Genomic DNA, 16,570 nt, shown 5'->3' on the forward strand with positions numbered 1-16,570 from the left:
ATTCCTTCCAGATTGTAGTCTGAATCTTGTTGTAAGCCAGTGAGACTTCCTTGAGGGTTGTAGCCTTTCGGGTCATTATCTTTTGAGCAGTGAGCTCTAGGAAGTGTGCCTGAATGCATGTGCATTCCCCATTGTAATATTCTCACATACTACTGTAGAGTATCATCTTATTGTGGGTAGATTCCCACCGTGGTTTTTCCCTTAACTGGGTTTTCCATGTCAAAATCTTGGTGTTGTGTGTTGTGATTTCAATCCGCTTGTCTTTGTTATTGTTGCAATTTATCAGATCTTATTTTGGTTAAGTTTGTTGATCTGGTGAAAAATGATTCACCCCCCTCTCAGCATTCATTCATTGTTATTGCCAACAATTGGTATTAGAGCTAGATCCTCTGGAAGAAGCTTAACCGCTTGAGGAGATTTGGGATGACAACTGGAAGTAGAAGTGTTATCTTTAAGAAGGAGAGTCTGAGATTTGATGCTAGTAACTATGCTATATGGAAGAGCCAGATGAAAGTGCACTTGAGATGTCTTGGAGAAGATTACTAGAAAATTACAAAGAATGTCTATTATGTTCCTCAAAATGGACCAGTTATTGTTGATGAGATCAAGGAACTTGAAAACAATATTAGAGCAAAGGAAGCATTGCTGAGCGCCCTGACTGATTTAATGATGACAAATGTAATGGGACTTCAAACCGCACATGATATTTGGGAGATTCTTGAAACCTTGTATGGAGATAAACAAGTAAAAGTTGCTAAGTTGGAGAGTTTGAAAGGGAAATATGAGATGCTGAATATGGGAGAAGATGAGAACATAAACACTTTCATGGCTAAAGTGAATGATCTTGTCCTAGGTATCAGATGTGCCAGTGGAACCCTTCAAAAGGATGAAACTGTTGCAAAGGTGCTGAGATCTTTGCCTCCTGATTACAAACATAAGGTAGTTGCTATTGATGAGATCCAAAGTGTGACTATAGTAACAAGAGATATGCTGGTTGGAAAGATTGTTGCATTTGAGCTGAGCAAATTTGGCGAATCACATGAAAAGTCTGAGACAAAATTTAGAGCATCTGTATTCGAAAAGAATAAATAAGATCCCGAAGAATGCAAATTATCTAGATATGAAAGAGGGAGAAGAGAAATGGAAGAGCAAGAAAGAGAATTGGAAGAGCTTGAAGCATTGATTGCCTAAAGGGGCTGGTAAGTATGATGAAAAATTGACCTTGAAATATTTCTCTTGCAATAAGGTAGGACATTTTGCTTCTAGGTTCCCGGAGACAATGGCTAAATATGATAGGCATGATAAATTTGATAAGGATGATAGAAATGATAGATATGAGAAGCATGAGAAGTATGATAAGCCTTACAAGTCTAACCAGAAGTATAAGCATCAGAAGAATTGTTACTATGTTGCTGATGAAGGTGTTACAAATGAAGAATCAGAAGGAGATGAAGTTGTATTTATTGCTATCAAAGAAGATGGACCGGTGCCTATTGATTCCATAAGCTGAACTATTGAGGAGAAAGATTTAGTTGCTAAAGTTGAAGAGAAAGATGAATGGGTGATTGACAACAATTGTTCACATCATATGACCGGTGATAAAAGCAATTTTGTGAGTATGGAAAGGTATGATGGTGGAATAGTAATATTTGGAGATGACAAAGCCTGTGTGATCCATGGTAGAGGTTCTATTTCCTTTGATGGTAAGCATAATACTGATGATGTCTTGTATGTTGAAGGTTTGAAGCATAATATTTTGAGTGTTGGACATATGGTTGACAAAATTTATGATCTACAATTCAAGAAGGGTAAATGCAAGATCCTAAATGCCTCTGGTATAGAGATTGCATCTGGAACTAAGACTGGAGGTAATATCTTTCATTTGAATGCTGGTGAAAAGAGTTGCTTGACTTCTTAGATTGATGAAAGTTGGTTGTGGCATAGGAGAATGTATCATGTTAACTTTGATTCAATGATTAAGATCAGTTCTACACAAGTTGTTAGAGATTTGCCTAAGATTTTTAAGCCTGCTAATCCGGTATGTAAGGAATGTCAATTGGGTAAGAAAACAAGGATTTCTTTCAAGAGAAAACTGTATACATCTGATGGATTGCTAGATCTTGTGCATACTGACCTATGTGGACCTACAAATGTTAGAAATGTGCAAGGTGATAGATATTTTATGTTGCTAATTGATGATTATTGTAGGATGATATGGGTTGTCTTTTTGAAGGAGAAATCTAAAGCATTAGACAAATTCAAGATATTAAAGGCAAAGGTTGAGACTGAGATAGGATTGAAGGTAAAATGTCTAAGATCTGACAGAGGAGGAGAATTCTATTTCAGTGAGTTTGATTCATTATGTGAGAAGCATGGGATTAGAAGACAATTATCTACTCCTAGAACCCCTCAGCAGAATGGAGTTGTTGAAAGGAAGAATAGAATTGTTTTGGATGCTGCAAGGACTATGCTGATTGAAGGGAATGTTCTGAAGATCTATTGGAGAGAATCTATTAGCACTGTTGTTTACACATTCAACTAAGTTCATATTAAAGGTGATACCAGTAAGAATCCTTATGAGTTATGGTTTGGTCATGTTCTCACAGTGAGATATTATAGAATTTTTGGTAGCAAGTGTTATATCAAGAGAGATGAGGATATAGGAAAGTTTGATGCAAGAAGTGATGAAGGAATTTTCTTGGGATATTCAAGAAGAGAAAAACCTATCGGTGCTACAATAAGAGACTGAGGAAGATAGTGGAAACTGCAAATGTGAAGGTGGATGAGAACCTTGGAAAAGAGATCAGAGCGTGCAGATATGATGATGGTCAACATGTTATTATAACACCTATTCAGAATGAAGAATTGAAGTAGAGTGATCTGGTAGAGATAGTTAATCCAGATGTTGTTGTTGTCAGTGGAGAGGTGCAGGAACCTGAAAAATCAGAATAATCATAAGACTCCAAAGTATGTAAGATTGAATCATTCAAAAAATCAGATTATTGGTGATAAAAATAAAGGTGTAATGACTAGAAGAAGGCTAGCTACTGAAGAGGTATGTTTGATTTCCAAAGTTGAACCTAAAGATGTTGTTGAAGCTTGTAAAGATGAAAATTGGATGAGAGATATGGAAGAAGAATTAGATCAGATTGAAAAGAATAATACATGGGATCTTGTGTCTAGACCTAAAAATAAGAATGTGATTGGTACTAAATGGGTATTCAGGAATAAATTGAATAAAGCCGGTGAAGTAGTCATAAATAAAGCAAGACTGCAATGCAAAGGATATTCACACAAAGAAGGAATTGATTATGAGGAGACTTTTTCTCTGATAGCCAGACTTGAAGCTGTTAGATTGTTGCTTTCATGTGCTACTTATAAATATTTAAAGGTATATCAGATGGATGTCAAATTGGCCTTTTTGAATGGTGATCTTGAGGAAGAAGTCTACATTGAGCAACATGATGGATTCTCATTATCAGATGATGGAGACATGGTATGTAAATTGAAGAAATCTCTTTATGGATCAAAATAAGCCCCTAGAGCCTGGTATGCTAGCTTGGATAAGTGTCTGCTGAAATTGGGATATAATAAAGGTACTGTTGATAGTAATCTGTACTTTGAGATTGAGAATGATAAAATCTTGATTGTTGTAGAATTTTTTGATGATATTGTCTTTGGAGGAGATGATAACTTGAGTATGAAGTTTGCTGGTGATATTTAGAAAGAATTTGAGATGTCTATGATAGGAGAAATGAAATTTTTGTTAGGTTTGCAGATTTCACAGACTAGAAAAGGTATTTTTTGTTCGCATTATAACAAACAAGTGGAGATTGTTGGCACTTCAATAAGGATATTGAAGAAGGTTGTTGATGATTATAGATACAACTGATTAAGGATGATTACTGTCTTAATATTATTATTTTGTCATTGATTTCAAGAAATTGATTTTCTAATTCAGTATGATGTTGCCATATCTTCAGAAGTATGATTTGATGAGTATAAAGATGTCGGTAAAAGACACAGAAAGAATATGATGAATAAGGGGAGAAATAAGTTATTCAATGGGCAACTATTACTGAGTTAGACAATGATGAGACCATGATGTTTAGATTGCTTTGATATCATACATATGTTTTTGATTGTAAGGTTAATACTATACTATGTTACTGAACAAACAACTTAGTCGGTAAACCCTAAGGAACCTAGTCGGTAAACCCTAAGGTTATCGCTATCGGTTAATAAAGGCAAAATGTCTACCGAGTGAAGTTTAGTATTTATCAAGTTGCAACCAAGTAATAATAGAATGCATTAAATGATTACATGCATTATTTAATGAAGGAAGCTGATGAGCTGGCTATGATTAAATGATTGGTATGTCGTGAATGAAGTTTGTTAAAGAATCTATGGCAAAGGAAAATCACCAGGAAGATCTATAGCTTAGATTGAACCGCAATACCCTAGCACAAGTTCCAAGAAATGTATGCAAGTTCCAAGGTGGGGTAACACGTTTTTAGATTGGCAAATACATTGAACTTGGACAAAGTTGAAGATCTGATGGCTATGATTGATCATGGGAAATGTGATCAAGGAGATTAAGTGGCTGGCAAATTGTTTATAAATAAGGAACTATTGTTAAATAATGCATGCGGGCAAGTGTATGCACAGGGATGCTACATAGTGATTACCGAGCATTGAAGCTTGAAGACCTATTTTGTATAACAGAGTATAAAGCCTAGCAGATGGACAAGATGAGTCCTATATTGTATTGAGCAAATAAGAATCTTCTTTAGCATTTTAGATGTGAAGTTGCAGATAGATTTTTATTACTATTATTTTGTGAAGTGATAGAAAATCTCTTAACCGAGTGGACTTAACAGTCTTATTTGTAAAACCCTCTAGCAAGGTGACATTCTGATTGAGTGTTTGAAATCCTTTAACAATGTCACTTCTAACAAGGTGAAGATCCTAACAGATCTGAGGGAAATCCCTTAACCGGGTCACATCTAGCAATGTGTTTGTAATCTTTAACAAGATTTGCTTTTAACCGAGCATACTCTAGAAGAGTATATTTCTTAGTGGGTCCGAAATCCCACAATGGTTTTTCCCTATTTGGGTTTCCACGTTAAATCTGGTGTTATGAGTGATATGATGTTTATATGCTTTTGAGTTTGTATGTTTAGTAGTTTTGGATATATTACTGAAATATATGTTACCGAGGTTGAATCTGATGTTTTTATGGAAGATTAAGTTTGTATGATTCACCCCCCCTCTCATCTTATTTTCTTGGCATGTGTACTTACTTTAAGTATCAGAACCATCAATTGGTATCAGAGCTTTGGACTCTGGAAGAAAAAGTTTAAAGGTACTTGAGGCAAAGATCCAAAGATGTATAAGAGGGATGCACCGAAGATGAACAAGTCAAGTTTCTCTACATGGCTAAAAAGGATGAAGCTCCACCTATCAGGAGTTGGAGAATATGCTATATATTATTTGGAGAATGATTTCATCACACCAAGCACCTATCCATTGACAATGGAAGAAATAAAGGCAAAGCAAGAACATATCTAAGCAATGATTGAAATAACATCTGCATTGACCGATTCAAAGTTTAATGATCTAGAAGGCTGCAATGATACAAAGGCTATGTGGGACAAGCTCATATTAGTGTATGGAGGAGATGAACATGTTCAAAGAGAAAAAGTGGACAGTCTAAGAGGACAACTTGAATCTATGAGGATGAATGAAGGTGAGAACATAACCCAGTACAGTACAAGACTAAAGGAGATTGTCAATCAAATCAAAGGAGCAGGTGGAACCATTGAAGAAAAGGACATAACAAGTAAGTGGTTAAGAACCCTTCTACCAGCTTATGCAATCCGAGTCTCTGCAATCAATGAATTGAGGTTTGTACCAAATATGCCAGTCTCTTTAGATGCTACTATTGGTAAGCTACATGCATTTGAGTTAAGTAATTTTGATAATAGTGGGTCATCGGTAAATAAAGTTGAATCTGCATTTAGTTCTTTTCATCTTGATGAATCTAATGATTACAATGAAAGAAAGTATAAGTACTCTGAAGGAGATCACAGTGGAGCAAGTGAAAGATTTTGCAAGAACATAGAGGAATTACACAAACTGTATGAGGAAATCAGAAAGCAAGAAGAGTTTGAAGCACTATTAGCCAGAAGGTTACCGAGAGGCAAAGGTAAGTATAAAGGAAAACTACCTTTGAAATGTTTCAATTGTGATAAGATAGGACATATGGCTTCTAACTCTCCTGACAAAGATTCTACTGAAAAGAGAGATTACTGAGATGACAGATAGAAAGATAATCATTACAGAGGACACTGAGACTTTAGAAGAAGAGATAGAAAGACATGCTTAATAGCTGATGAGGAATCCAATGATGATAAATCAGATGAAACTAATACAGAGGAAGTAGTTTATGTGGCTATCAAAGATGGATTAGATGAAGAAAGGTATGAAGAAAAAGCCCTAATATCTCACATAAATACTAATGACTCTTGGATCATAGATAGTGGATGCTCACATCACATGACAGGTGATATACACAAGTTTGTTATGTTTGAAGACTATGATGGAGGCTATGTAAGATTTGGTAATGATGCACCATGTCCGGTAAAAGGTAAAGAATCCATAACACTTCTTGACAATGCAAAGTGCAATGATGTTTATTGGGTTGAAGGTTTGAAATACAATTTGTTGAGTGTAGAACAACTAAACAACATAGGTTACCGAATAGAATTTCAGAAAGGAATTGTCAAAGTTCATGACAAGAATGGAAAGTTAGCTGCCACTGGGACACAAACAAAAGGTAATACGTTTCACCTTGACTCAACTTAGAATAAGTGTCTATATGCAAAGATAGATGATACCTGGTTATGGCATAAAAGGTTTTGTCATGTAAATTTTGATAATCTGATCAAAATAAGCAAGAAGCACCGAGTAAGAGGTCTACTGAGTCTTGAAAAACCTGAGAATGCTATGTGCCAAGGATGCCAGATGGGTAAAATGACAAGATCAAGCTTTACAAGTAAGTCTTACACTTCTAAGGGAATTTTAGATCTTGTGCACATCGATCTTTTTGGTCCTATGAAAGTTCAAAGTTATTATGGTGATAAATATTTCATATTATTTGTGGATGATTACTCAAGGATGATGTCAGTTATGTTTTTAAAAGAAAAATCAGAAGCTTTTCAAATGTTTAAATGGTACAAGGCAAGAGATGAAAATGAAACAGGAAGACAACTGAAATGTCTTAGATCAGATAGAGGAGGAGAGTTCACATCTGATGAGTTCAACTTATTCTGCAATGATCATGGTATTAAAAGACAAGTCTCTGCACCAAGAACTCCACAACAAAATGGAATTGCTGAGAGAAGAAACAGATCTATTGTGGATTGTGCCAGAACCCTGATGATTGAAAAGAAAGTGCCACAAACATTTTGGAGAGAAGCAATAAGCACAGCAGTTTACACCCTGAACCGAGTACAACTGAAGAAAGGTACTTTGAAGACACCATATGAAATCTGGTATGATAAGAAACCTAATGTAAGTTATTTTAAAATCTTTGGAAGTAGATGCTATGTACACAAAGATGATAGAAATGGCAAGTTTGATCAGAAAAGTGAAGAAGGAACATTTCTTGGTTATTCTTCTAGAAGTAAAGCATTTAAATGTCTAATCAAATCATCTAACAAAATAGTAGAAAGTGCAAATGTGAAAATTGATGAATTTGCAAAAAGAAATGATGAAGGAAACTCCAAAGAACTAGAAGATTATGATGAATTTGTCTATGTTCAACCAACAAGTCTTATTGAGAGAACTGTTGAAGAAAATGAAGAGAATATCTAGTTACCAAGTGATGAAGAAGATCATACAGAGCCTACTAATCTTGTATTAGCCAACTATGTCAGAAGACATCATACATCAAGTCAAATTATAGGAGATAAGGATGATCCAGTGATGACAAGGAACAAACTGAGATAGAACACATGTTTGATATCTGAATTTGAACCGAGAATAGTGAAAGAGGCATTTAACAGTGAAGATTGGATAAATGCTATGACAGAAGAGATTGATCAAATCAAGAAGAATGACACATGGACACTAATCCCAAGACTGAAGGACAAAAATGTAATCGGTACAAAGTGGATTTTCAGAAACCAGTTGAATGAAAAAGGAGAGGTCATTCAAAATAAAGATAGACTAGTTTGCAAAGGTTATGCTCAAGAAGAAGGAATTGATTATGGTGAAACTTTTGCACCTATGGCTAGACTAGAAGGAGTAAGAACATTGTTGGCATATGTTGCTTACAAAAATTTCAAGGTATATCAAATGGATGTCAAATCAGCATTTCTGAATGGTATATTAGAAGAAGAAGTTTTTATTGAACAACCTGAAGGATTTGTTGAAAACAAGAATGAAGATCAGGTATGTAAATTGAACAAAGCTTTATATGGTTTGAAACAAGCACCTAGAGCATGGTATGAAAGATTGCACTCTTATTTAATCAAGATTGGTTTTATTTATTTAATCAAGATTGGTTTTATAAGAACAAGTGAAAACAACAATATGTACATGAAGAATGATGAAAATGGAATACTGATCTCAGCCATATTTGTTGATGACATTATTTATTGTGGAAATGACTCTCTATGCAAGAACTTTGGAAATGAAATGAGCAAAGAATTTGAGATGTCATTAATCGGTGAGATAAAGTATTTTATAGGTTTACAGATACTACAAATAAAAAATGAGATTTTCATTACTCAATCCAAGTACATAAAGGAAATCTTGAAGAAATTTGGAATGGAGGATTCAAAACTAGTAAGTACTCCTATGACTACCAACTGTAAATTATCAAAGAATGATGAATCTGCATCTATTGATGAGACACTTTACTGATCCATGATTGGAAAGATACAATATGTTGTTCATAGCAGACCAGACATAACACATGCAGTAGGTATAGTTACAAGATTCTCTGCAGATCCTAAGGAAACACACATGACAACAATCAAGAGAATTTTCAGATACTTGAAAGGTACTGAGGATTATGGCTTAGTATATCATAAAGGAAATGACTTTGATTTAAAAGTTTATACTGATGCTCATTAGGCAGGCAACATTGATGACAGGAAAAGAACAAGTGGAGGAGCTTTCTTTTTAGGAGAAAGACTAGTGAGTTGGCTTAGCAAGAAACAAGTCAATAGAAGAAGCTAAATACATTGCTACAGCATTGAATTGTACCAACATAGCATGGATCAAACAACTTTTGGAAGGTATAAATGAGAAAGTTACTGAGCCAGTAACTATATTCTATGACAATACTAGTGCCATTAACATTTCAAAGAATCTTGTTATGCACTCTAAGACAAAGCACATCTCTATCAAATATCATTATCTTAGAGAAGAAGCCCAAGAGAAGAAAGTGGTGTTGGAGTATGTTAGCACAAAGGAACAAATAGCAGATATCTTCACCAAGCCACTGCCAAGGGACACTTTTGAGTATCTCAAAAATCAGTTAGGGGTCCTACCCCTATCTTCTACTCACTGACCGATTTCAGTGAAGGCATCAATTCGATGACTCTACAAAATATCTTTAGGAGTTGATGTTGATTTACACACTTTAGGAGGTTTTCTAAAGGTGTGCAGGAAACAAATATAGGGAACAAGAATTGAAGACAAAATGCTCTGATCGAGACTAAGTTCACACATAACAATAGGAAATCACTTCATATAGGAAGAAATTATGTTTTAGTTCTTTACTTTTTGGCATTGTTGTCAAAGGGGGAGAAGACTGAAGAAAAGAAAAAGAAGACTGAAGAGAAAAGAAGAGAAGACTAATGTATGGGGGAGAATTCTGATGATAGAAGGAGAGCATTTCAGCATTTCAGAATCTCACAGCAATCCAAATCAATTAGGTCAAATCAATTGGTTTTGCCATCAATGCCAAAGGGGGAGATTGTTGGCATTATAACAGACAAGTGGAGATTGTTGGCACTTCAATAAGGATATTGAAGAAGGCTGTTGATGATTATGGATACAACTGATTAAGGATGATTACTGTCTTAATATTATTATTTTTTCATTGATGTCAAGAAATTGATTTTCTAATTCAGTATGATGTTGCCATATCTTAAGAAGCATGATTTGATGAGTATAAAGATGTCGGTAAAAGACACAGAAAGAATATGATGAATAAGGGGAGAAAAAAGTTATTCAATGGGAAACTATTACCGAGTTAGACAATGATGAGATCATGATGTTTAGATTGTTTTGATATCATACATATGTTATTGATTGTAAGGTTAATACTATACTATGTTATTGAGCAAAGAACCTAGTCGGTAAACCCTAAGGTTATCGCTATCGGTTAATGAAGGCGAAATGTCTACCAAGTGAAGTTTAGTATTTACCAAGTTGCAACCAAGTAATAATAGAATGCATTAAATGATTACATGCATTATTTAATGAAGGAAGCTGATGAGCTGGCTATGATCAAATGATTGGTATATCGTGAATGAAGTTTGTTAAAGAATCTATGGCAAAGGAAAATTAGTAGGAAGATCTACAGCTCAGATTGAACCGCAATACCCTAGCACAAGTTCCAAGAAATGTATGCAAGTTCCAAGGTGGGGTAACACGTTTTCAGATCGGCGAATACATTGAACCTGGACAAAGTTTGAAGATCTGATGGCTATGATTGATCATGGGAAATGTGATCAAGGAGATTAAGCGATTAGCAAATTGTTTATAAATAAGGAACTGTTGTTAAATAATGCATGCGGGCAAGTGTATGCACAGGGATGCTACATAGTGATTACCAAGCACTAAAGCTTGAAGACCTATTTTTAATAACAGAGTATAAAGCCCAGGAGATGGACTTGAGATGAGTCCTATATTGTATTGAGCAAATAAGAATCTGCTTTAGCATTTTAGATATGAAGTTGCAGATAGATTTTTATTACTGTTATTTTGTGAAGTGACAAAAAATCTCTTAACCAAGTGGACTTAACAGTCTTATTTGTAAAACCCTCTAGCAAGGTGACATTCTGATTGAGTGTTTGAAATCCTTTAACAATGTCACTTCTAACAAGGTGAAGATCCTAATAGATCTGAGGGAAATCCCTTAACCGGGTCACATCTAACAATGTGTTTGTAATCTTTAACAGGATTTGCTTTTAACTGAGCATACTCTAGAAGAGTATATTTCTTAGTGGGTTTGAAATCCCACAGTGGTTTTTCCCTATTTGGGTTTCCACGTTAAATCTGGTGTTAAGAGTGCTATGATGTTTATATGCTTTTGAGTTTGCATGTTTAGCAGTTTTGGATATATTACTGAAATATATGTTACCGAGGTTGAATCTGATGTTTTTTATGGAAGATTAAGTTTGTATGATTCACCCCCTCCTCTCATCTTATTTGCTTGGCACTTGTACTTACATTAAGTATCAAAACCATCAATTGGTATCAAAGCTTTGGACTCCGAAAGAAAAAGTTTAAAGGTACTTGAGGCAAAGATCCAAAGATGTATAAGAGGGATGCACCGAAGTTGAACAAGTCAAGTTTCTCTACATGGCTGAAAAGGATGAAGCTGCACCTATTAGGAGTTGGAGAATATGCTATATATTATCTGGAGAATGATTTCATCACACCAAGCACCTATCCATTAACAATGGAAGAAATAAAGGCAAAGAAAGAACATATCCAAGCAATGATTGAAATAACATCTGCATTGACCGATTCAAAGTTTAATGATCTAGAAGGCTGCAATGATGCAAAGGCTATGTGGGACAAGCTCATATTAGTGTATGGAGGAGATGAACATGTTCAAAGAGAAAAAGTGGACAGTCTAAGAGGACAACTTGAATCTATGAGGATGAATGAAGGTGAGAACATAACCCAGTACAATACAAGACTAAAGGAGATTGTCAATCGAATCAAAGGAGTAGGTGGAACCATTGAAGAAAAGGACATAACAAGTAAGTTGTTAAGAACCCTTCTACCAGCTTATGCAATCCGAGTCTTTGCAATCAATGAATTGAGGTTTGTACCAAATATGCCAGTCTCTTTAGATGCTACTATTGGTAAGCTACATGCATTTGAGTTAAGTAACTTTGATAATAGTGGGTCATCGGTAAATAAAGTTGAATTTGCATTTAGTTCTTTTCATCTTGATGAATCTAATGATTTCAATGAAAGAAAGTATAAGTACTCTGAAGGAGATCACAGTGGAGCAAGTGAAAGATTTCGCAAGAACATGGAGGAAGTACACAAACTGTATGAGGAAATCAGAAAGCAAGAAGAGTTTGAAGCACTATTATCTAGAAGGTTACCGAGAGGCACAGTTGATTATAAAGGAAAACTACCTTTGAAATGTTTCAATTGTGATAAGATAGGACATATGGCTTCTAACTGTCCTGACAAAGATTCTACTTAAAAATGTGAAGAAATTGATGAAGAAGTTTGGCTTAGATGACTCCAAACTGGTTGGAACTCCTATGGTGTTTGGTTGCAAATTGTCTAAAAATGATGAATCTCCGAAAGCTAATCAGAGTTTGTACAGATCTATGGTTGGTGGATTGCTATATCTTACTTAGACTAGGCCTGACATTATGCATCACTAGTACATTTGGGTGCATTTTCCGATGAAGATTTTTGATGAACTATGGGATTTCTTTTGCTTTGTTGGATTTTACAACACAATTTGTGTCAAATTTCCTTTTTTTTTTAAACCTTGCCCGTGTTCGTCAGAATTTCGATGACAATGGTGTTCATCGGAATTCCTCGTCGAACACTAGTACATTTGGAGCATTTTTCCAACAAGCTATGGGATTTATTTTGCTTTGTCGGATTAATTTGTTTTTTTTTCAAAAATTACCCTGTGTTTGTTAGAATTTTGACGTGTTAAAATTTCAAGGATTTTACCTATTTATCGACATATGTTGGTCTGATGATTTTCATAGCCTCTTGATTTCTTCTTACTCATCGGGATAACATAAGCCAATGACCTCTCTTCCTGCTGATCGGTGTGAGTTATCCCGCTAGTCTCATCGGGCATCGGGATAACTTAAAATGTGTTCAGGCGATGGGCATAATTTCCCAGATGTCTTTTCCCTTGGCGTAGCTCCTCCCGATATGTTATGTCTCCTCAACATAAGCTTTGACTCTTTATCATCGTAACCTTTGCCGATGCATTTTACTTTTGTGAGTGTCCATTGGGATAAGTCCTACCGATAGCATCATCGACTATCGACAATACAAGATTTCTCCATTGCCGCTAGTGTGCGTTTTGCTGATAGACTTCATCGGTTTATTCTATCCCGATCACATGCTTTTGCTTGTGTGTTACTATCGAGTTTGCAGGCTCAAGGTACAAAAATTGGGAGGAAGTAGGGATAATTGTTGTAGATAGATGCTCGACAACAACTGTACAAGAGGTTGGTCATTTCGTTCTTGTCATCAAGATTTTTTTGCAAGTTCCTTTTCTTTCCTTGCATTCTCTTGTTCACTTTGTTTAATGGTATCCACTTTGGCAAAATATGGATCCTTAACCTCTTTAAACTCTCCATTCTACGACTGCTAGTTATAAAGACAAGTCACTTCATAGCTTCCAGGGGGGTCAATAATTCTTTGTGAATGTAACCCTTCCAGCCCTCAAAATAGCCCTTTGTATGGAAGCAACTTTCCTAGGTCCAAGGCCAACTACAAATTGCAAAGGAGAAAACATCCATTTATGTGATGCTCCTAGGTTTATGTCAACACCAACTTGGTTGGTTACTATAACCATTACCTGTTCGACATCTTCATACTTATCATTTGGACTAAGGAAATGTTCCAGTGAATGAAGCTTCAATGATAATATCTCTTTTCCAGGACCACATAATGTTGAAACCATGGCCAATGGATTCAGAAGATACCAATCAAGAGCCACAACATGCCTCACAATCCCTATTGTAGATGTTCTTCTCCCAGAAGGATTGATTGATCTATTTTTGATATTTTAAAATTATCATCTATCCATCAAGAGATCCTTACTAAAGTGTTAAAAGATGCCCATGTGCCTACTAACATTCATCCTACCCAATTCCAAGCACCAGAATGTCATCTATCATCCTCTTATCAACTAGCCTTAAATCAAAATGATATGCTACTGAGTGATCCAACCCATAAATTTTTCCCTACACATTGAATTCATCATCATAAAACACAAGGTGAAATGAGTCCTAATGGATATTGGTTCTATCATGATTCATGCAGAATTGTTTTGAGTTGGAGGCTTGAAATATGAATAATTTATCTCATTTTATTTGTTAGTTGCATATTTTGTTATGGGTTATAGAAATCTGGGTATTGTATATAACTTTAAAAGAAAGTAGAATCTAATCAAACACTATATTTCATTTGATGTTATCAAGAATTTTGACTAGTATCTTGTATAGTTTATCTCAATATTGTCTTTCTTGTATCATGTAGTAGTTTTGGAAGAATTATTATAAATTTCATTTGAATTGTTGGATCATTCTATAAATTGGAGGATAAGTCTGTAACAATGATATCAATAGACTGACCAGAGTGATTAGCTTCATTACAAGGTAAGGGTGACCTTTGTCATGTTTTTCTTCCTCAAAGTATGATTGGTGTCTATTAAGTTGTTGTCTTATAAGGGTGTTTAGAAGATTGAGAAGAGACTTTTGATGGGTATAAATCCCATTGTTGTCAAGTATGCCTAATTGGAATTGAATGTTTCCAAGGTTTATGTGCATTAGAGGGCAAATGATTCCTGATATTGTCACTTCAATTAAATAATTACTGAAAAAATTTGAATTGTTTGATTGTAAATGAATGCTTTAAATAAAAGGTTACTTTATTATAGGTATGATTTCTTAATTGAGATTACTCTGAAAACACCTGATTAAATTATCTTCAAACAATAGTAGACCAGTGCCTCCACCCTTGACATAATGTTGTAGTTAATCTTACTGAATTTAACTTTGCTCTGAAAGACCAATAAAACAGAATGAAGCTTGACATCCAATCCTTCAAACTGATAATCAAATTGAAACTTAACCCAAACTATAATAACATAGGATAACACATTGAAACAATCTAAATGAATAGATTTATCATAGGGAACTAATCAAACAATCAAAATGATAAATACCATCAGAGATGAAAAACGCTTGATCTTTGTAGTGAAATAAACATAAGATAATCAATCTTCAATTAATGACTCCAATATACCATTTAAACCAACCTTCAATTAATGACTCCAATATACCATTTTATTATTGTTTTTTTGCTAAGTCTATTGGTTTCATTTCGCTAATGTTTTTTTTAATATTTAATATTTGTCATAAGGCGACATTCATCCGGCACATAGCACAGATAGGGATGTAGCTCCCATCCCTTCTACCCAGTAGGTAAACCTCATTGTAATTGTACAAATTAGATAGAAGCAAAATGTTATATTATTGTGTTCTTTTCTTTAGGGTTTTCGAGTAATTTTGATAATGTTACTAATATTCTTGTCACAGAAAGATGTTCAAGGAAAGGAACTTGCATTACCTGATGATAATACAATGGTGGACTCTGTTAGTTAAGATGAGAGGGGGGTGTGAATTAGAAAAACTTAATCTTCAATATATTCAACAGATTCAACCTCAGTAGTCTTTACTGATATGCAACTATGACTATAAATCATTCAATACTTATAAACAGATACACTTAAAACATCATAACACATTTAACACTAGATTTAATGTGGAAACCCAAATAGGGAAAAACCACTGTGGGATTTTAGGCCCAGTAAGAAATATACCCTTCCAGAGTATGCTCGGTTAAAAGCTAATCCTGTTAAAGAATACAAACACATTGCTAGATGTGACCCGGTTAAGGGATTTCCCTTAGACTTGTTAGAGTCTTGCACTTTGTTAGAAGTGACCTTGTCAAAGGATTTCAAACACTCATTTAGAATGTTACCTTGCTAGAGGGTTTATAAATAAGACTGTTAAGTCCACTCGGTTAAGAGATTTCCCATCACTTACAAAATAAATAACAGTAATAAAATATATCTGCAACTTCACATCTGAAATGCTAAAGCAGATTCTATTTGCTTAAAACAATCTTGTCATAAGACTTATCTTGTCCCTTGTTGGACTTGCTAGGCTTCTCAATCTATTCTTCAATCAGATCTTCAAGCTTCTATGCTTGGTAAACATTATTGTAGCATCATTGTGCATACATTTTCCTGCATACATTGTTCATCAACAATTCCTTATTTATAAATAATTTCTAACCGCTTAATCTCCTTGATCACATTTCCCATGATCAATCTTAGCCATCAGATCTTCAAACTTGACTAGGTTCAATGTATCCTTCGATCTGAAAAATGTTTTACCTCACCTTGGAACTTGCATACCTTCCTTGGAACTTGTGCTAGGTTATTGCGGTTCAATCTATGCTATAGATATTCCTCTTGATTTTCCATGTCGTCGATCCTCAAAAAACTTCTTGCGCGACATACCAATCATTTATTCAT

This window comes from Cryptomeria japonica, chromosome 8, assembly GCF_030272615.1.
Source record: "Cryptomeria japonica chromosome 8, Sugi_1.0, whole genome shotgun sequence".
NCBI lineage: Eukaryota > Viridiplantae > Streptophyta > Pinopsida > Cupressales > Cupressaceae > Cryptomeria > Cryptomeria japonica.